This window comes from Eubalaena glacialis, chromosome 13 (assembly GCF_028564815.1).
Source record: "Eubalaena glacialis isolate mEubGla1 chromosome 13, mEubGla1.1.hap2.+ XY, whole genome shotgun sequence".
Lineage (NCBI taxonomy): Eukaryota > Metazoa > Chordata > Mammalia > Artiodactyla > Balaenidae > Eubalaena > Eubalaena glacialis.
Window position 1 is genome coordinate 84174113 of NC_083728.1, and position 23837 is coordinate 84197949.

The following is a 23837-nucleotide window of genomic DNA, read 5'->3' on the forward strand; positions in this document are numbered from 1 at the left end:
TCCCCTGCAAGGAAGAGGCCAAACCCCATAAAAGGAGAATATTATAGAGCAGAGGTCATCAAAACTACAGCCTGTGACACCATCCCACTGCCTGTTTTCCTCAATAACGTTTTATTGGAATACATCCATGCCTATTTGTTTACATATTGTCGACGGAGGCTTCCACGCTACCACGGCAAGAGTTGAGTAGTTACTCTAGAGATTGTATGACCTGTCAAGCCTAGAATAATCACTTTCTGGCCATTTTGCAGAAAACATTGCTAACCCAGGCATGGGCTGCAGAGTGAGACAGACTTCAGTTTGAATTCTGGTTCTGCCAATGATCAATAAGTAGCCATGGGAAAGTTTCTTTACCCCTCCGAATTGTGGTTATTTCCCTCAAAAAAGAAGAAAAAACCTATTTGACAAGATGCTTATAAAGACAGGATAAAATAATATGAGTAAAAGGTCCCAGAGTGGTCTCTGGCAAAGGGTACAGGCAGACCTTGTTTTATGGCATTTTGCAGGTACGGGATTTTTTTTTTTTTTTACAGATTGAAGGTTGGTGGTGACCCTGCGTCAAGCAAGTCTATCGGCACCATTTTTCCAATGACATTTGCTCATTTCATGTCTTTGGGTGACATTTTGGTAATTCTCGCAATATTTCAAAATGTCATTATTATATTTATTATGGTGATCTCTGATGTTACTATTTGCAAAAAGATTACAAATCACTGAAGGCTCAGGTGATGGTTAGCATTTTTAGCAATAAAGTGTTTTTTAATTAAGGTGTATATATTGTTTTTCTAGACATAATGCTATTGCAAACTTAATAGACTACAGTATAGTGTAAGCGTAACTTTTATACACAATGAAAAACCAAAAAATTCTTGCAACTCACTTTATTGGTATATTCACTTTACTGCGGTGGTCTGGAACCGAACTTGCATCTCCAAGGTCTGTCTGTATATGCTCAACAAATATTTTCTTCTCTCTCCCCTTTCCTTTTTCCTCTATGTATTATTCTGCTCAGGCTGATATAGCAAAATACCACAGATGGGGGGGGAGCTTTAGCAACAGAAACTTATTTTCCCACATTCTGGAAGTTGGAAGTCCAAGATCAAGGTGCCTCCCTTCTCTGCTTACAGATCATCAGCTTCTCAGGTGTCCTCACATGGCCTTTCCTCTACACACATGTGGGAGTGGGGAAAGAGCTCTCTGGTGTCTCTTCCTCTTCTTATAAGGACCCCAGTTCTACAGGATTAGGGCCCCACTCTTATGACTTCATTTCATCTTAATTCCCTTCTTAAAAGCCCTATCTCTATATACAGCCACATGGGGGATTAGGGCTATTAGGGTTTCACCATATGAATTGCCGGGGGGTTACAAGTCAATCCATAACACTCTACTTGATTCCCTTTCCTTTTTCTCCTCTGAACGTGTTAGAAATCTACCTGGGCTAGTTTGTATTATTGGCCTCAATTCTTCACCCTCCTTTTTTATATCCATACCCTTTGCCATGTGATTTTGCATTTCCCCTCAATGAAGTAGCAGCGTCCGTTTCCTTACCCCTTCACTTTGGGTTCAACCATGTGGCTTGCTTTGGCCAACAGAATGAGGTAGAAGTGGAAGTGCCCCAGCTCCAAGCCTAGGCCTTAAGAGACCTCACATATTTCCCCTTGCCCTCCTGAGTCTTCGTCATCACCAGGAGAATGGCATTCCCCAGGCCAACCTGCTGGTCCCGGTAAGGCAGCCACTTAATTATAGTAAGATCAGTCTTTCTTATACAATGCCTGGCTCTCTAGGGGCTACACTTTCAATGCAGCAAGAACAAGAGGAAATCTCCCCTTGCAAGGGAAGATGAAGAGGTAACTTGCCATCTAAGTCTTCCTTAGAAGGAAGGAGGTAGTGGCTGGGAGGTGGGGATTATTTCTTAATCTCTCTTGAGAATTCCCAACCACAAGTGTGCACTCAAGGAGTTTGGGGACTGAGTTTATACTGCTTGATTTTTTTTTAAAAAGCCCAATGTGAGAATTTAGTTTAAGGTGGTCCTGAGTTGGTAGCACCTCCAAGCAACTGGCACATGTCCCCGAGCAAACCGAAGCAAATGTGCAATCTCTGAATATACCCTCAAAGAATTATCACAGGTACGTATTTCAATAAATACGAGTTTACAACTAAAAATCAAAAAGCTTATAAGGAAAAACCATGAGACTCAACAACAGCAACAAAAACCTAGCAGAATCAGAGCCACAAATGAGGGCTTTGCTATACATACAGAATGTCCTGTACGGACATCACAAACATGGCAACCCCAGAAGACAGTGAGGAGGCCCAATCCAAGAAGAGAGTGTGAGGGGTGGAAAGGAAGTGCCAAAAATGGGCCAGAGGTCTGGAGTGGTGTCTCTAGCAGTAGCATCAAGAGAAGTGTCCCCTGTCGTGAAAGAAAACCTGAGAGCGATTAGAGGGTCGTAGCAGTTTCTGGAAGAGTGGTCCCATAGCAAAGGAGGCAGAGTTCACCCACAGGTTCACAGGACACAAAAAGCTGGTCAGGGAAGTCAACACCTGTGCCCATCCATGGTCATGGGTCTAGTCCACAGTGGTGTGGGCTTCTCCAGTTGGCACTGGTCTGTCCCACCCTCCCCTATGTCAGCAAAAGTAGGCAGGGTAAAGAAATGCAGCCCACCAGCAACTAACAAACCCACTGGCTTAGTCCAGGCTGCCATGATAAAGTACTATAGACTGGGTGGCTTATGAACTACAGAAAGGAAAGTTATTTCTCACAGTTCTGGAGGCTGGAATTCCAAGATCAGGATGCTAGCCCGGCCAGATTCTGGTGAGATCTCTCTTCTGGGTTACAGACTGCCGACTTCTTGTACCCTCACATGGTGGACTGAGAGAGATCTCTGGGGTCCCTTCCTTAAGGGCACTGGTCCCATTCATGAGAGCTCCACTCTCATGACCTAATCACCCCCCAAAGGCACTGCCTCCAAATACCGTTACACTGAGGTTTAAGATTTCAACATATGAATTCGAGGGAGAAGTAAATATTCAGTTCATAACACTGATTTATTTGACTATGGGTAGAACACAAAAACTCAGAACTGTGAAAGCAAGCAAGCTAGTGAATAATGTAAATGAATTAGCCCAACTCTTTCAAAATGAAAAGGCAGAGAGAGACAAAGAGATATCTGAGTTCAGAAGCGGCTAAGATCCAGAGTAAATAGTCAGCTTCACAAAATTACCCCTTTCAGTTTCAATCTTTTATACTTTAATCATCTCCAGCCACAGACACAGTTCTTACCATGAAGACAAGGGCTCGGAATGAACACAAGGATAATGAAAGTGAAATACTATTATATTTAATACTATAATATCATTAATGCAACTGCAGTCAGAGATCAAGGACTTTTCAAATTAATTATTTCTTGTTCCAACACACACCATGAAATGGGCTTTCTAAATCAGAATGACACATCCCAACCTTTTCTTTATTAAGATAATTCTATTTTATTTCTTGGATCTTTGCAGCCTGGGCAAGTTTTATAAATATTTAAGAGAAAAATTAGGCGGGAAAATGCTGGATAATGCATGAATAGCAACCAGTTAGCTTAGACAGAGGTACACTGAGAACTCGCTGTAGAATCTTCCTAACTTTAGTACACAAAGTCTGCAAATCTGGACAGTCTTTTCCCTATGTGGGAAGATTAGCAGTCCCTGTGAGTACACTGAGAGTCTGTTTGTCCTTCTTAATTTGCATTTTCCATTTTATTGCCAGAGTAAGGAGGAAAGTCACTGCTTGAAATTTGCTCATTACGACTGAATTGAGGCTTTACGGTCAGCTGTAAAAATTAGGCAACATGTTGATAACTTGCCTATTAATGGTCTCTCCTAGGTGGACCTCTAATTGCTTGAATGACGGATCATCCATAGAAACCACTTTCACCCCTTATCTTGGTTTCCAAAGAAATCTCAATGTGCACAAAGACCATGATCCTTGGAAATATCTGAGGAGCTTGTTGCCGGTCCACCGAGAGCCACTTGTGTGGAGTGGCTGGGGATCGTGTCCATAATGAGTGTGATGGTCGCCTCCATGGCTGGCAGGGCATTCTATAGGAACACAGTTGCTGATTTCCAGGAAGGGACCATCAACTTCCCCCACACTGAGGTACTTCTGGTCTCCGGACAGTTGGACAGTTTCTTCAAAGCAAACGTTTTCTGTGAAATGTCTCCCCAGTTGATGCTTCAGAGTTGACTAATTGCCAGGATAATCACTTCTAACCATTTACCTTCTGAAAGCATCACTCTTGACTTGATCATGTAATTCTCACAGCACTTTCGACTGACGGGAAAGTACGCTATTTTACTTGCAAAGCTGATTGCAAATTATTTTCTGATTGCAGATTTATTTTGTTTGTGACAAAATGTTTGCCGCTAATTGCTAAAATAATCTTGTAGGAACTTACAGTTGAACGCCTAATTTATTAACCCACTATAGTTTCTCCCTAACCCCTGTTTTTATCCTTTTATTTATTTTAAACACCTGTTTACAGGATCATTAATCCTCACCAATATTGTCTGAAATCCTTGAGCAAATACCAGGGCTGTTTCTACAAAGAAAACCATACAGTCAATGAAACTCGACACTCAAAAATCTGCCCTGCTCACCAAGCTTTCCTTTGGGGGAAATGAGGATAAGAAAAGGAAAGCCCTCGTAGCTTGATCCATGACAGGAATGGAAAGCAATAGAAGTGAATCTTGTTGGTCTATAAAGAAATATCCATTCTTCATTCATGTCTGGACAGCCAGAAAATTAAAAGTTGCCAGATTCTTTTTTTGAATAGTCACAGGTAGACAGAGCAGTAAGACAGTGTTTCAACAATATCCATATCTGGATAACATTTTTTTAAGACCTTTTGACCTAATATTAAGCAGGATGAAGATAAATACAGACTCATCAGACCAAAAAACACTAGTGACAGAAGTGACCAGGTACAGCTCACTTATGACACAAGTGAAGAAGCTGAGGCATGGGGCAGTCAAGCAATTTGACCTGAGATCCTGTGCTAATTAAGATTGAGTTGGGACTGGTGATTGGAAGCTTGCTGCAGCTCCAATATTTGAAGTTAGCTTCCATACTCAAGATTTCCTCAGTTATTTTGCATTTGTGATGGGAGGAAATAGTATTGCACATAAATGTTCATTTTTCTAGGGGCTTGTGCACAATTACAGAAGATAATTGACTTGTCCTAAATACTCACCTTGGAGATGAGAGCTTTATTTCTTTAAATGCTGCTGAAGGTTAAAGCACGTCACATCTGAACCCAAAGACCTATCTTGGCAGTGTCTTGACAAATGTCAGTCCGTGCCAAGCACCAGAAAGCCTTCTCAACACTGCCTGCCCCCTACTCAAAGCCCAGCAGAGAGTAGGAACTCAAGCTTTTGGTTGAACAAACAAGTGTATGACAATTTCTCTGAGCTTTGTTAGGAGGCAGTAATGCTCAAGAAAGGACTTTTATCTGACACTAATTTTCCCAGCTCTGCTTGACCAAAGTTCATGTCAAGTTGACCTTAATTCATTTACTTTCTTGGATATGCTTCAAGCTTAGCTACATTAATTCTCCCTTCCTGGTGGCTTCCTGTGCTCATTGCAAACCCCTTTTCTGGATCTGGCAGGGAATTGCCTATAATTACCCTTAATGCACTCCTGGAGCAAAGATATGCATGTTAAGAGCCAAAATAGTAGGTTAACTACAAACTGTGCAGTAATGCAATTACCTCCCAATTATCCCTTTCAATGCTTAGGGAATGAATAGGAGACATTAAGCCCAATTTTGTGGTAGAATCCCTGGTTATTGGAGGTCAGGGTGGAGGTAGAGAGGAGCAGAAGAAGGGAGAAAAATAAGTAAGGCTGCTATGGGTAATGAATGCCAGGGAATACTAGTGACACCTTACTGGAATCATTCCTATTGGTATTGGATTTCTTTCAGATTCTTCTGGTTGCTATACCCTGCAGAAGGTGGATTGGGTTAGCAGAGTATCCATATCTATTTGACCAAGATTCTCTGCACAGCATTGACCTAGTGTGATAGTTTCTGTCTAGAGGGGTGCATTACCCCAAGAAGTGCATATCTGGGGGGTAGCTTTCGGAGACAAGCAGTTCAACAGACATTAGCTAGTCATTAATTTTTGGCTGGGAAAAATGAGGTACATACCCTGTCTGTCCAGGTTGAGCTATACCACAAAATAGGAGTCCTGCAAAACAGGGGAGACCTGAAAAAGGCGTTTAGCCAAGGCAGCCTAATTTTAAAGCTAAGAGGAAGGACCCTGGTTCTGAGAGATGGAGGCAAGCATTTCAGAACTACGTCCATCCAGAGAATGCTGGCATTCCTCTTTGGCTAGAGCATGGTACAGGGCTTTGGAGATGACTTAAAGGAACAATAAGAGTGGGGGAATTAAGGCCGTTTGTGTGCCAGCTTCCCCAGCATCCACATCCCCCTGATGTCACACGTGAGGTCAACTACTCCTATCAACCAGGATTTTACTGTTGGTCCCTGCAGCAAGCGAACCAGTATTTAAGACACAAGCCTTACCTCTTAAATTTCCCCTTGTTCTTTTTTATCCAATTAACAGAGGTGATTTGTAATCGAAACTATATCTTCTGTGATCATATTGGCTGCTATGGTTATCTACTGCCGTGCAATAAACCATCCCAAAACTTAGTGGCTTCAAATAGCAACTTATCATTGTATCTCGTGGCTCTGCGATGAACTGGGATCAAGTGGGTGTCTCACGTGGATGGCAGCTGAGAGTGCAGTCATCTGAAAGGTCACCCAAGCTCAATGTCTAAGGTAGCTCATTCACGGGCCCGGCTGTTGATCAGGAGTTTAGCTAGCGCTGTTGCCCAAGGTACCGACGTGTGGCCTCATCACTTACCTTGGGCTTATTACAGCCTGGCAGCTGGGTTCTGAGAGAGAAGAACGTCCCAAGGACAAACGTTCCAAAAGACCCAGGTAAAAGCCACAAGGCTGCTGATGACATAGTGTCAGAAATCCTAGAATGTCCCTTCAATACATTCTGTTGATCAAATGAGTCACTGAGGCCAGCCCAGATTCAAGAGGAGGAAAATTAGGCTCCAGCTCTTGATGTCAGGATCACCACTTCTAGGGAGGGAAAGAATTAGTGATGGCCATCTTCAGGGACTATCTACCACATTAGCAAGAATCCCAACTTCATGTCACCTGAAAATCTGATATAAACCCCTTCTTTCTTCAGAGCCATCATTGAGATAAATCAGTGACAATGCAGGATCAAGGGAAAAGTCCAACGGCACATTGTTGGAGTCCTTCTTCTAGGCTAAGGTTTCTCAAATTAATTGGAATCCTTTATTAGATGGAATTAGGTTTACCTCTGAGTCACAGAAAAACCCAAAATAACAGTGGTTTTAAAATAATAGTAGTAGTGATTACTCATGTAAATCTGTCCAATGGGGAAAACCCATTTATAGGCTTTGCTCCACAATGTCCCAAAGGACCCTGGATCCTTCTAGTTCAACATTCAGCCATCCTTAGGACATGGCCCTCATCCTGAAAGTCCAAGATTGCTTGGCATTGTGCCAAGCAGCAAGATGAAAGTGGGGATGAAGAAAAGAAGGAGCCAAGAGCTAATGCCAGCTTCTCTTAAAGCAAGTTCCCAGAATCTGCCATGCAATACTTCTGCTTACAGCTACAAAGGGAAGCTGGGAATGTAACCTTTCTTCTGCGCCTCCATTTTCCTGTTGAAAATTCAGAGGTTTAGATTCAAAGGTAGCGTGAACTATTGGCTATGGGGGGTCCACTAGTACTCATTGGTATATCCACCCCCTTCTGAGTAACCACGGAATTCACACACATGATCTTCCCTGTAAGATACACTTACAGCCCCTGGAGAGAGGTGGCTCCCTCTTCCTCAAGAATCTCTGCTCTTCCCATATCTCCATCCAAGATGTTTTGGCAGAACTTTACTATCTACAGTCTCTATTAAAGTAAGTAAGTAACAGGCATTTTGTGTTTCCGACCATAAAATTATATCGTAATATTTAATGTACCCTTTCAAATAGTCCTCCTCTCTCAGGTATTCTCTTTCACCTGGCCACTGTTACCGATACACAGACTTTCCTGATTGAGAGCCACTCCTTCAGGCCAAATACAGCAACAGACTTCACTCTGAGTGCCAACTCGGACTGGAAGGGGTTTCCTGGAGGATGGCATCTGGGCTTAAAGGGATGCCTTGGATTCATGTGTAATACCCAGTTCCTCCCACTGAGAGGGTCTCCATCCCGAATCCCCACTAAGCGGGCTGGGGCCGTAACATTCTACTTCAACTGTCAACTTCTCCCCCACCTCGTATCGACCCACATTTACCAAGTCATACTGGCATCGTGCATCAGACTTGTGCCCACTTCCTTTGAAGGTCAGTTTGAGTGGCTTCCCAGCCGCTAACCTGCCTGATCCCCAAGCTTCTGCCTCTTCATTTCCTCCCGAGAAGTTGAGGTCTCAGTACACTTGATACTCAGTATCCAGGAGTGATGGCATCCAAGGGCTAGGGTCTATGGATAATAATGATTAATAATAACGACTGGGACTTCCCTGGTGGCGCAGTGGTTAAGAATCTGCCTGCCAATGCAGGGGACACGGGTTCGAGCCTTGGTCTGGGAAGATCCCACATGCCGCAGAGCAACTAAGCCTGTGCGCCACAACTACTGAGGCCGAGTGCCACAACTACTGAAGCCCGCGTGCCCAGAGCCCGTGCTCTGCAACAAAGAGAAGCCACCGCAATGAGAAGCCCGTGCACCACAACAAAGAGTAGCCCCCGCTCGCCGCAACTAGAGAAAGCCCGCGTGCAGTAACGAAGACCCAACACAGCCAAAGATAAATAAATAAATTTAATTTTAAATAATAATAATAATAATAATGATTAAAACAGAAATCCCGAAAAGGGGGTTAGTGTGGTTGAGATGTCTCAGCTCTCACTGGGGGGAAGACTGACAATGGATAGACGTAGGATGATTACTCAAAGATCAGCCAGCAACAGACAGGAAGCGAACGCAAACTGGATCCAAATAAGAACCTGGAAAAACCGTATCAATCATCAGGGGCCAGAAATAGGAGACAAAACCTGTAGGTTAGGAGCCAGATGAGCACCAGACCGAGTTGGGGATAAGGAGTGAAGGTAAGAATAAAGAACAGAGTCCAGGATACCTGATGTAAACGGGGCTAGGGGACCAAAATGCCATCTCACCGGGCACGGAACACGTGATAAGGGGATTGTCAGCCTAGCCGAGTGGTCCGGGGTCGGGACAGACACTGCAGGCAGATGAGAAAATATTCAGTCGGGGCCAAATTGAGAAGGGAAGGAAAAGAGCTTATTCCAAGCAGGTCTTGACTCACTTCGAAGAGACGAGAGAGCCAGCAGCCACTTCAGATGGAAAGCTGCCCGGGCAGCATCGAGCGCTTTTCCAAATGCAGCCCTGGGAAGCCACGGCCGCGGCTGTAACAAAGCCAGCCGGGCCCCAGATAAGCCTTTTGTAAGGCTGGTTGCTCCATTTTGTTTCACATAATTTATTGCTCAGTACATATCGATAATACGATTGTCAGCCCAGCAGACATTTTCCATTTTAATAGTACGCGTGAGATACCACATTATTGATCCTACACCACTAAATAAAAAACTCGTTTGTCAGGGGAGCACGGAATGGCTTTTAATGGACACAGCCAAACACCTGCTACTAGTTAGGGAAGAAAAAGAACCACCCTGCCGCAAGGACATTTGGAAGCAGCATCGAAATGTTCCATTTTAGGGATTAGCAGGGCTCTCAGAAAACAGGGGGTGCTTTCTCCAAAGGTCCAAAGGCTGACTTTCTCATTGATGACAGGAAAAGCTGCCATTGACCGGGAATCTATTCCGTGCCAAGCATTTTTATTTTCTGTACTCTATCTTATGTAGTCCTCACAGCGATGCTGCAGATGCACGTATTGCTACATTGCATAGGATGCTCTGGGAAGCGAGGCACAGATGCACCAGCAAATGGAGCCAGTCATCATGGCTGTGTGTTTCTCACTAAGCGGAAGTCTGATGGTTGATGCTCCCAGGGTTGGCACTGCTCATTAATTACAGGGCTCTACCATCCTCTCTATTTTCCCACAAGATAGCTGCCAGGCAAGCACCCTACAGCGCCTGCCACTTTCAGGTGAGGGAAGTGGAGGGTCCATGAGTAACTTAAGTGACTTGGCCGATAGTCCATGACTAAGAAGGAGCAAAAAAGCTGGAATCTTTATCTGCTTGATTTTAAGATGAGTTTCCTTGCCGTGCAAGACACTGTTGCTTTATCATATACACCACGTTATGGGCTGAATTGTGTCCCCCCGCAAAATTCATATGTTGAAGTTCAACTCCTAGTGCCTCAGATGAGACTGCATTTGGCAGTAGAATCTTTAAAGTGGTAATTTAGTTGAAATGAGGTGATTGGAGTGAGTCCTAATCCAATATGACTGGTGTCTTTATAAGAAGAGGAGATTAGGACACAGACACACGTAGAGGCCAGACCACGTGAGGACACAAGGAGAAGACAGCCATCTACAAGCCAAGGAGAGAGACCTCGGAAGAAACCAACTCTGTGGACACCTTGATCTCATACTTCTAGCCCCCAGAATCATGAGAAAATAAATTTCCCTTTATCTGCTAAATCTCTTCTCTCTTTAGGAATTTCCCCCACCCAATGAATGTGTGTTTTTTCCTCAGTCACTAATTAATCTTTAACGGTGGGTGTATGTCTAACTTTTGAAGAAACTACCAAACTACTTTACGAAGTGGCTGTATCATTTACATCCCCACCAGCTGGGTATGACAATCAGTTCCTCATCAATACTTGGTGTGGTCAACCTTTTATTATTTTAGCCATTTGAATAGGCATGCAGGGGTATCTCACCATAGTTTTAATTTGCATTTCCTTAGTGACAAATGACGTTGAGCATCTTTTCATGTGCTTATTTGCCATCCATACATCTTCTCTGATCCAATGTCTATTCTGGACGCAATTTGGTGATTCTGGCCGAACGCCTGCCTGCTCAGCTGGTACAGAAATGGATACAAAGCGTTGCCAGCACATTCCTGTGAGATGAGTGAGTTGAAGGTCAACTTTTCTGACAGAACATGCCTCCGTGGGTCCACCCTGGTCCTTTCCCCTTGTCTGAAGTGTCTGCTGGCTCCGGGGCCCTCCTGCCTCGGTGTCCATGTTGACACCTTCCCCTGGAAAATCTGCTTTTAGATGATCCAAGCTTTCCATGGGGAAGAGCTAATAAAGGGTGATTTGGTGATATATCTTCTCCAGTCTGTGGCTTATCTTTTCATTCTCTTAGTATTTTTGAAAGACCCCAAGATTTTAATTTTGATGAAATTCAATTTAGCAATTTTTTCTCTTAAAAATCTTACTTACAACATTGTATCTAAGAACTCGTTGCAAACCCAAGGTCAACTCTGATACAAAAGAGCCCTCCCTTCACTGTCCTTCACTACCTTCCAAGCCTGTGAGCATCCTCCCAAAATCCAGGCACGAGGCTTAAATAACCTTCTGAGCTCAGATGGGAACACAAAGTATGATACTCTTGCGCTGGCCCAGGTGATGGATGCAGAGGCCACCGCTTTGGATCTGGGTGAAGGAAGCGAGGAAAGAGTTAAAGGAACTATGGGAGATGAACGGTGCCTGCAAGGTCTGACTAATGACAGCCAGGACTGGCCTCCAAAAGGAGAAAGCCCAGGGCAGAGGCAGGTCAATCCTCCTGGGACCACATGGCTGCTGCCACGGGGAAGAGGCATTCCTCCCAGCGACACAGAGTCAGGGGCTTCCTGATGCAGCTGGTTTGGGGAAGGATACTCAGAACAATAGGGGTTTCTCTCTCTCTCTCTCTTTCTCTTTCTCTCTCTCTCTTTCTGTCTTTTTCTCTCCATCCTCCAGTTTCTACCTGTGCCCGTATAGAAAATAAAAGTCCTGCCCTAACTTATTATCTGTGCAAAAGAATGCAATGTTTAAGGGGGCACATCTGGCCCCCTCCCCACCCTTTATTAGCTCCTTCCCATGGAAAGCTCTGATCATCTAAAAGCAGATTTTCCTGGGGAAGGTGTCAACATAGACAACGAGGCAGGAGGGCCCCGGAGCCAGCAGACACTTCAGACAAGGGGAAAGGACCAGGGTGGACCCACGGAGGCATGTCCCATCAAGAAGGTTGACCTTCAACTCACCCATCTCACAGGAATGTGCTGGCAATGCTTTGTATCCATTTCTGCACCAGCTAAGCAGGCAGGCGCTCGGCCAGAACCACCAAAATGTGCATATGGGGAAGCTGTGCCAAAACGGAAGGGAAACCTCTCTGAGCCGGTCAGGCAAAGGCAAACCTCTGTGCCTCGTAAAATCTTCACACCACGCAGATGGCATCAGCAGCGGCTGCATGTCTTCGTGGGGGTTGGGCGGCTGGGAAGTTCAAGCCACCACCTGGGCGCTTGCTATGTTGTCTCCCGCTTTAGGTAAGTGTCTCCATAAGTTCTCACAGTCTTTGCCATTAAAGAAATAGCACGTCCTCTAATTGTGTCTGTTGGCACCTTTCCATCAATCACGTCACCTCTCCCATTGTAACAATGACATGGTGACAGAGGGCACCAATGTCTCAGCTTGTTCGCTCTCCCAAGCAGCTCATTAACAGGCATGGATTGCAGGTCGTAGATTCCTCCCAGTTGGAAGCCATTAATTCATATGAGCAAGGCCTTGGTTCACGGGGCAGATATACGCTTGCAAGAGTAGGGATCAGTCTGTGAAACTGTCTGATGGCCTGGAGGCTATGCCTATCGTGGTCTTGATCAGAGGTTCTCAAAGACTGGTCCCCCAAACAGCGGCATTAGTATCACCTGGGAACGTTTAACAAGTGCAGATTCTCAGGTCCTGCTCAGAACAACTGAATCAGAAACTCTGGGTGTGGGGCCTGGCAATCAGCGTTTTCACAAGCCCTCCAGGTCATTCTGAGGCATTCTGAAGTGTGAGAACCACTGGTCTGCATATCGAGGGAGAAGCCTGCCCCTAAGTTCCCCTAAAGGCTTCAGAGAAAGTCCTTATCCCCAGGGGCTGAGTGTGGTGAAAACACAGGACAGTCCCACCAGGTTCACCCACTGTCAGCTGGGCAGGTCTGCGTCGGCAAAGGCCACCCTGCTTGTGCATAGCCTTCCCCACCACAGCCCCTGGATGAGGAGTCATGACTATTCAAGCTAGAGAGGGAGAAGCAGAGTCCCTGGAGCTCTGGCCAGTCCATCAGAACTTCCATGAGGCTTTTCTGGAATTGATCTGAAAACTTAGATCATTCTATTCTAGCACTAAAGTCAGATGAGCAAACTTAGAAGTCACCGTGGGCCACCAACACTCATCCCTTGCTGGAGCCTGGACCTCCCAAACTCCTGACCAGCCAGCACATCAGGAGAGCTGAGCGGTATCTGGGGAGGAGAATGGCCCACCAGCCTTCAGTCTGTAATTTTGTAGCTGGAGAAAATTAAATGAAATGGCACAGAGGCTGCTTAGAAAAGGGAGAGATGTACAGGGTTTCATAGTTTATCCAGACACAATAAGAGCTAGTATTTACTGCGTGCCCACTCAGTGTGAGCACCAAGCCTCCCACATTCTCTCCTGGTATCCCTACAACAGCTTAATGAGCATCATCTATCATCATCCCATTGTACAGATAAAGTAACCAAGGCACAGCAAGGTTAAAGGATTTGTCCAAAGTCTCACAAATGAAAATGCAGAAACCAAAATTTGAACTGAAGTGTGTCTGACAGCATAGTCTGCAACTCTCATGGCTCTTTAACAAAAAAAAAAAAAAAAAACAAAAAAAAAAGATGAAGTTGAATATATATATTTGAGCGGGTATGTGTATATGTGGTGTGGGGGATGGGTTAGAGATCACAGTTCTTCACAAATAACCCTTGTGGCTGCCTCTTTATAATCTTGGTGTAAACACTCCCCAAGGGAGTATAAAGAAACAATAAGTGAGGCACGGCTGTGCCTGAGATGGAGCGTGAATGGGGCTGGTTCAGACCAGGTAGACCAGATGACCAACACAGGGTCATGGGCAAGTGGAGTCTGGACCTATTTGGGTGAGACAGGTAAGCAGCCCTTACATGCAGAGCATGCACAGCACAAGGACAAGCCCTGGCAAAGGAGGACACCCACCTCCTTTATCATTTCAAGTATAATGACGTTCAGCATGAAACTAGAGAAGTAAGCGCTGCCCCTCCATGCAATTCTGGGCTCTTGACAGTGATGAAATGTTCAACCTGTGAGCAATTATTTAAATATTCAGCACTTTGCATGCATGACTGGATCAGCATTGAGATCAGAATCACAGGAACATGGAATTTGGGAATGGAACAAACCTTAGAGGCCACATAAAGCAATACCTTGGTTTTTGCAGATGAGGAAATGGAGGTCCAGAGAGGTCCTGTTATTCTCCTAAAGTCTCTGGGAGAGGAGCCCAACCCCTCTGACTCCTGATCTTGTATCATTTTAGAGAACAGGACAGGGAGAGCTGAAACCTTGCTGCTGGATCAGTTTTGATCTGATGCAATCATCTTATAACTGAATGCAAACACAGGTTTGCCAAATAGATATCCAAATTACAAGTTAGACAGCTGTGACTCTATTCTCAAGAATTTATGACATACCCCAAGTGTGGAATCGTATAACCATGGAGCCATATAACGCTTAATTTTTACTAAGAACATATTGATAGAACCAATGATAATTAATTTTTACAAAATCTTAGCTACCTGGAATACATAATAAAATATAAACAGTTTATATGTCTTTTCATTTCACAAACATCTATGTCTTCATATATTAATAAATTGTTCCTTTTCATTTCTCTATATTTCTAGTCTTGCAAATTCTGGTTCCTGCGTATTCGATAGAACACTCGTTGAAATTCAACAGATCTCAGCATGAAGAACAAGGGGAAAAAGAAAGCTGATCATTTCTCAGTGTTTCTTAGCTCATATACACACAAAATTTTCATCGGAGGGGTTGTATGTATGTTCAACCATAGACACATGGACTTGTTAATTAAGTTAGTAAAGACGAGAATGTTGATTTATTTCAGCAGATGTGCATCAGCTCTGCCTTAAAAGGTGCCACAAAGAATTTTGAAATAAGAATACACTGTGTTGTTCAGGGTGTGGTCAAGTGGACACGCTCATATACGGCTAATGGAAGTCTAAGTTGGCATACCCATTTCATACTACTGCTGAAGTGAAATTAATCAAGGAAGACCTGCTGGAAGAAGTGGGCTTTAAGCCAGGTCTCAAAGAAGGTTATGGACTTGGAAGAGAGGTGGAGGGCACAAAGTCAAAATGGAGGGAGGTAGAGACCAAAGGGAGATTGCTACATTTCTTGGCTCATGGCCCCTTCCCCCATCTTCAAAGTCAGCAGTGTAGCAGCTTCAGATCTCTCTCGGACTTTGACCTTCTGCCTCCCTCTACCATCTTTTAAGGACCCACAGGATTACATTGGGCCCACCTACGTAATCCAAAATAATCTCCCCATCTCAAGAGCCTTAACTTAATCACATCTGCAGTCATTTTGTCATGCAAGGTAACATTCCCAGGTTTGGGGCATTAGGACATGGACATCTCTGGGGGCTACTATTCTACCTCCCATGGTTCTTAATCTACCATGCCTCTATTTCCTCAACTGTAACATGGGTTTAGTAATATGGTATCTACTTCATAGGGTTGTTGTGAGAATTAAATGACTTAATACCTCTCAAGTGCTTAGACCAGCGCCTGGCACATGGTAAAAATTCAGAGTTGTGGCTATTTCTATCTGCCCAACTGAACAGATCGGTAGGACTCTTTCTTTTACCCCTGGATTCCTTAAGACAGTGGTTTTAAAATTTTCTTGACAATTACCCGCAGTAAAAAACACACTTTACCTCCTGACCCAGGGCACCCAAAGATTTATACATTTACGTAACTGAAATAAAAGTTTCACAAACAAAACTTAATCCCACTCTGTGGAATGGATTCTGATTATTCCTTTTCATTCCATTTCATTTTCATGCAATGAAATAAGCTTGAGGAGGCCTAGTTAAGACAAACGCTGGCATCCAAACTCAACACCTTTTCTTTCTCCACCTGGTGCAACTGACAACTGGCAGAAGCTGTGTGAGGCTGAGGAGACCCTGGTGCTTCTTCCAGTGGTCCTGCTTGACTGAGGTAAGTTTGATGAACTGAAAGAAAGAGACACTGGAACACAGGATCCACAACGAACACTGCAGATTCCTGCCTTCGTATGTCCACATCCAAAATCGTATGATCACTGAGTGGCTTTCAGGACACCGACAAGCTTTAATTTGTCAACTTTCTTATGTTAACGCTGGAGAGCACCTAATTGCCCTGTCCTCCTTATTCACACCGCATGACGGGTGAGGTGCCACTGGCTCATTGAGTCGGCAAGGTTTCTGTGACAGCTTCTCTTGTCCACGCAGAACCAAATCTGGAGAGGCTGTCATTCGATGTGACAAACTGACAAGACAGTGCTGTCAATCTCCCAGATGGGCGAGGGCCTGTAGTGACTGTCAACATCTAAGGGTCACTGTGAATCTGATCGTGACTGTGTTTGGTGGCTGACAGCTGATGAAGCATTCCTCCGATGGTTCAGAGCCTACACATTTTTCACCTCAACTGGCCTGAGCAGTACATAACTGTGACTGACACACGTATGTAATTTCACTTGGGCTATGACAAGCCCTGCCAAGGCTTTTGAAGAGTCTTCCTGCTACCACCAACAAAGCGGCCAGCCTGGTTCCCCTTCATCCTTGCCTCTGACTCCCAGGTCACTTGATGAGATTGTGAGCTTCCCTGACTCACAGATGCCTGGGATGTTAGGTTTGAGGGGACTTAGACCCCCAACCTAACTCCACAGAGGGGAGGTAACACCCAAGGACACTCAAGAGGAGAGACCTGAGGGTGCACAGATATAATTAATAATAATCATGGACGTGGGTCTCACTTGCAGTTACATTATATCAACAGACATACAACACATAACTAGTCAGTCGTCCTCAATCCTAGATGCCCACTAGAATCCTCTAGGAGCTTTTAAGAGGTATCCCCATCTGGATCCAACCCCCAGAGACTCTGATTCTCTTGATGTGGGGTGAGATCTGGCTTTCAATGTTGTAATAGCTCCCAGAGGATTTGGTTGCACAGCCAGGCTTAAGAAGCCCCTGGAACCTGACCACCTGGGTTCAAATCCAGATGCTACCACTTACCAGCTGTGCAACCTTGGGCAAGTTACTTAATTTTTCTGGGCCTCGGTTTCCTCATCTGTAAAAATAGGAGTGATGATAATAATACCTCCTAGGATTGTTCCAAGGCCAAATGAGTTATTAGATATAAGGCCTTTGTACACTGCCTGATGGAGAGGACCTGATCAATAGATGTTAGCTATTCCTGTTATTTAAGGATTTCCTATATTTAAAAAGGCTCAAAGAGGAGACCATACAACACTGAGCTTCCCTTTATGGGTTTTTTCTAGTACAGGATGTGTGTGAGAGAGAGAAGTAAAGAGTAACTCGAATGCTTTTGGCCTAAGCAATGGGAAGAATGTCTTGTTTTGCTTCATTCTGCCTTGTTCAATCCTTGCAACATTCCCATTAAATAGATGAAAACACTAAAGCTCAGAGAGGTTCAATAACTTGTACAAGATCAGAAGATCTTCAGGACTTCCCTGGAGGTCCAGTGGTTAAGACTCCGCACTTCCAATGCAGGGGGCGCAGGTTCAATCCCTGGTCAGGGAACTAAGATCCCGCATGCTGTGTAGCACAGCGTCCCCCGCCACCAAAAAAGAAAGACCAGCCCTCAAAAGAAACTATTAAAAAAAAAATCAGAAGATATTGGGGAGTAGCCAACCCAAGAGTCTGACTCCAATATTTCTAGCTCCAAAGTCCAGGCTTTCTTCCCACTCTATCATACCGAGTTCCCAGGTGCATCTGAGTCTGGTCTTTAAGAAGGTAATGAATATGTATGAGAGGCGGTGAAAGGAAGGACACTCCAGTTGGATGGGAATCATGGATATGAGATTGACTCTAGGTCCTTTGCGCCTTAACCATCTGTGATTTTGTGAAGGAGGTGGTGCTATACCAGGATGACAAGCAGGCTGGCCTAGCTAGAGTAAAGGACCCTCAAGCAGAGAGGTGTGTGAGCCCCGCTGGAGAGCACACCAATGAAGGGGCCCAATGCCACAGACCTAGGAGTCTGGATGATATACTCTAGGGAAATAAATGTGTATCTCTATTGAAAATCCTTATTAAATTCTGTTTAAATGTTATGCTAAATCATGCAAACTGCAAAAACCACAATGTGAGAAATTACATAGCTTGGATGATCCATTTTTCTTCAACAAGTAAATTGCAAGAAAAACAAAAAGAAGGCGGGAGAAACTGTAGACCAAAATACTAAATGTAATGGGTGGGCTTTGATTAAATCCTGATTCAAACAAACTAACACACACACACACACACACAAACACACACACACTTAAATAATCATGGAAATGTGGATGCTGACTGGATATTTGGGGATCTAATGAATCCTTCCTTCAAGTACATTACAGACTAGTAAGCAGATATAAGGAGGTAAGTCATATATCTGAATTATTATATGATACAAGTAAGGAGTAATAAGAGTTCCAGAAAGAAACCATAAAATGCTGTGACAGTTCTGAGTAAGGAGTTTAATGTCAGAGCAAGAGAAGGGGAGCTCCTTTTGATTGAGCATCTTCTGAGCACAATGTGAGCCAGGTCCTGCCCTAAGGTCTTTCATAACCAGCGGTGCCTTTCAAACTATGCTTGGCCAAATCCAGGGGGCTTCTTGGGAGCCCTGCCCAGGGCCACATTGCTGGCAGATTTGCCAAGGTCAATGGAAGGACTTCTTTAACTAGAATATCTCAGTTCTTTGTCTCTCCTGGGGAGATTTCAGCCTGAAAAAGTATATAACTGGAAAGAAGCTTGAAACTCCCTGGTCTATGGGCTTCCTGGTTATCTCCCCTCAGCAAGCTGCCCTTAGCTCTTTCAGATGATCAAGTGTACCATTAAGGGCTTTGCTGAAAGTAGAAGAAAGCCTGCTTTTCCATGAACACAGACATCAGTCAACTACAGTTCAGCTGAAATCCCTGACTTAACTCACACAAAGCACATTTAACTAGAGTTGCACTATCTACTTTGCCTTATTAGAAAGGACACTGGAGCGCATAAATTTTATCGCGATAAATCTCATCATTAACAAATGGCATATATCTGCACAGTAAATCGGATGATTAAAAACTGTTTCTACTATACAGTGGGCCAATGAGAAAGACATAATTTACAGCCAAAAGCTGCAACCAGACGTGTGGATCCTGGAGGGAAGGTCCTGGAATCTTGTCTCCAAATGGAAGAGACCTGCTAAAGAAACTGGAATTTTAGAAACACAAATAGGTCCTTCCAGGGTAGAGCTGTTGCTTTGGAGCAACAATATGGCAAGGCAGGTGGGAGGTGGCGGAAGGCTCTACCCTACAACCATCACCACTACTGTGAACTCCTACTTCAGAGACCCAGAGCCCAAGCCACCAGCCAGAAACCAAGGCAGTGAGTCCCTCTCTAGTGTAAGATCTGCTCCCTTAGCTAGCCTCCACTTCCCCATGCCCACCCCACTACCTTCTCTACCTCTCCTTCCATGTCCTTTACAACGTCACCTCCAAAAGGCATTCCTCACAATGCCAATTCCCAAGACGCACCTCCAAAATAAACACCTGTGGTAAAAATATCTGGGGAAAAGCTGCACATAACAGGCTCCCTTTTTGGAAATCCATGTCACATTTACTCCATATAACGGGCACACTCCTTTGTCTCTCCGGTCCCCTTGGCTCTTCTGGAAAGTGCTTTTCCTCCCCCATTTCTCCCCTTCATGTAGCTACTCAGGGAGCAGCCATTTTGTTCAGTGTGACCAGCTGCACTCTTGGCTGCAGTTGATTGGTCCAAAAGTAAGCACCTGACCTAAGCTTAGGCAATCACAGTTTCTTTCCCAGACCCCACCTACTAGCCACATTTGATTGGTCCCAGGATGGATGATTGATTCAAGTTAGGCCAGTTTTATTTCTTGGAAATTCTGGAAGGAAACTGAGAAGTCAGTGTTTTTCTAGTGTTCGAAGCTGTAAGATACAAAGCTCTGAAACCTGTCATAAGTACATTTCCCACCGTGATGACTAGAGAGGGGAAGGAGGCTAGGCTGTGAGGGGAAGAGGGGGAAGAATGCCCAGTAAGGAGCAGAGATGGGAGACAGAGTCTGTGGGCTTTTGAGTGCAGGTTAAGTACTTTTGGAAGCCCACTGTATTGCCATCCTGAGTGCTGTGAAATACCCCATGTCCTTGTGATGAATTTCCCTTTCACAAATTTGGTTTCTCCACTTTGACCAAGGGGGTTCAGAACAACTTACTGCAGTAAATAAGCCTATTTAGCATTAATGAACCCAATATTTCCATACGTATTTGACCACTGAACCCTTTTTCAGATTAACTAGTTATCTAGTTAATTGAATGTTCTCTTCTATCATTCTCCTTTAGAGTTTCTAGCCCTTTCCACAAAACACCCTTTGAGAAATGCTGTCTTACAGAGAAAACTCCCCAAACCACAACACAGGCAAAAAGTGAGATGTGTCTGTGAAAGTTCATTTCATGAATGTGAACCGGGAACAACAGACTCTGTGGACTATAGATTTTTTTCCGAGCTTACTTGTAGCAGAAGAACTATTGACTATTTCAATTATCTGGAAATACAATCACTTTCTGTCACTTAAGGGACCAGATAAATTCTGTGAGTTGTAAAGAGCTGTACTAGGTAAATGTTTGCCATTAACCAGAAATGTGGCTATGGGCTGGGCACATCAATCTGCCTCTGGCCTGAGATCCAAACAGGAAATTCTGGCAGAAGGCAGGCAGCCTATGAAGGGGATAAAAGAGATATATATGCTCTATCAGCTAGCAAACACTGACCTGGAAAACATCTCTCTTTGCTCAAGGATATCCTTGAGCAAAGACAGATTATATATATATATATGGAAGGATACATATGCAGAGGGGAAAAATTGGGTCTATAAAAAGATTGTATAATACACACATGAAAACTTTGCCCTAGGTGTACAGAGGAAAAGCTTACCTGGGAGATCAACTGATTACAGGAAACAGAAGAAATGTTTAGAATACATCTGTTTTATGTTCTTAATTTTTAAAAAATTAAGAAAGCTCATAAAGCAAGTTTTGAATGATGAAATGAAAAATCAGAAATGTAGGCTAAAATAAAAAAGAAGCTGGCAGAGACAGGAAGAGTGCCAGGAAGCTAAAAACAGTAACAAAATTAAAATCCACATTGGAGGCACTAAAAAGCAAACATCAACGATGGGGGAAAAAATAGGTTGGTGGTGGAGATGATTAACCAGGTAAATGCAATAGGACTGAGGGGGTGGGAGTGAGAAGAAGCACAGAAAGATAAATATAATAAGAAAGAAGATAATATGCAAGTAGGCTAGAAATCCAATATTTAATCTCTGGATTAGCCGTATTCCTAAATAAGAAAGCAGAATAAGTGGAGGAAGCAAAAATCAATGATTTAGTAGGAGACAATTTTCCTGTGCTTGAAAAAAAATCTGAGCATATAAATCAAAAGGATTCACTGTTTTAAGGAAAGTTATGAAAAGAGACAAAGTGGGCATATTTTAGTGACATTTTTCAGTATCAAGGTTGGAGGGAAAATGCCACTAAACTAAGCAAAAAATAAATATAATGACAGGTCACTTACAAAGAACCAAAATAAGGCTGACCCCAGATCCTACCAACGCCAATATAGAAAGCAAAGCAATGTCTGTAGAATGTTAAGGGGGAATTCTGTGACTCAAGAGCTCTTTGCCTAACCCGGATGCTGTTCACGTATATGCCTTTGTTCAAGACAAAGGAAAGATAGTCTGAGAGAGGTAATGCCACAGAAAATTCTGTTACTGACTCATTTCTCCTGAAAACATTAACCAAAGTTATAATCCCTAAACCTACCAGATGAATCAAAAGTAAGGACTCATCTGAAAAGTTATAAAATGATTGTCTAAATAATTGACAAAAATATGGTACATAAATGAATGTCCAAGTCTACAGGGATGCCTGAAAAACAAGTTATATATTGTAAAAAAAAAAAAAAAAAAAAAGTCAATATGAATAAGCACCTGCATCCTACAATGTACCCAAGGTGATATTGGCACATCTAGGGAGTTGAGTGAAGAGAGCTACAACACATCATTCACTCCTCATTTCAAAAAGAGGACTCCAAGTTTCTTACATTATTCCTCCATTTAATAATTATAGGAAATGTAAAAGCAAAGATTTTTTTTTTAAGATTTTTATTTTATTTATTTATTTTTTGGCTGCTCTGGGTCTTTGTTGCTACACGCAGGCCTTCTCTAGTTGAGGTGAGCGGGGGCTACTCTTTGTTGCGGTGCACAGGCTTCTCATTGCGGTGGCTTCTCTTGTTGCGGAGCACAGGCTCTAGGTGCGGGCTTCAGTAGTTGTGGCATGTGGGCTCAGTAGCTGTGGCTCGCGGGCTCTAGAGCGCAGGCTCAGTAGTTATGGTGCACGGGCTTAGCTGCTCCGCGGCATGTGGGATCTTCCCGGACCAGGGATCGAACTGGTGTCCCCTGCATTGGCAGGCGGATTCTTCTTCTTTTTTAATGTGCTGTCATCGTGCCTTTTTAAAATTATTTATTTATTTATGGCTGTGTTGGGTCTTCGTTTCTGTGCGAGGGCTTTCTATAGTTGCGGCAAGTGGGGGCCACTCTTCATCGCGGTGCGCGGGCCTCTCACTATCGCGGCCTCTCTTGTTGCGGAGCACAGGCTCCAGACGCGCAGGCTCAGTAATTGTGGCTCACGGGCCTAATTGCTCCGCGGCATGTGGGATCTTCCCAGACCAGGGCTCGGCAGGCGGATTCTTAACCACTGTGCCACCAGGGAAGCCCAAAGATGTTTTTGAGAAGTGTAAAATTAACAACTTATTAAAACTAAATATTTGCGCAATCCATCAACTATCACAAGAGAAAATAAAAGCAAAGAAAAAAATTACCCATAAGGCAAAATAACGGAATGTGAATGAGTGAATGCATGAAATAATATGATAAATAAAACCAAACATATTTATTAGTTATGATAATAAGCAAAAATGGGTTCTATTCGCCAATGAAAAAGTTCAAATCCTATTTAATTAGCGTTGTGCTGAGGGTCCCCGAGAATATATGCATCAACAAACCTCCAATATACCTTTTCTTTCCAGATTATTACAGTCCAGAATATATATGTCTAAACTGTATCAATGTTTGTAATTATCTATTTATTTTGATTCTTAGATATCAAAGATACAGATGTGTATATAAAATATATATGACGGGTCACTTTTAAAGAAAAAGATCACTCGAACTCCCAGGTAAGCACAACCACATTAAAAAATATATATGTACATTGCCAGTGTTTATTAATAAACACTCACAAATATTTAGATATCAAAAAGAAAACAGGGACATTTCCTAACATATGTAAATGTCAGATTGAAACTGACGTAATATTGTACATCCACTATATCTCATAAATAATTAAATAAATAAATGGATAAATAGAAAGCAGGGGCAGCCTGTATGCAATGTACATAAAATTTATTTTAAACACCCTGTAATTTTCTAGTCAACCTAGAAAAGTGTTTTGCTAATCTCCAACCTTC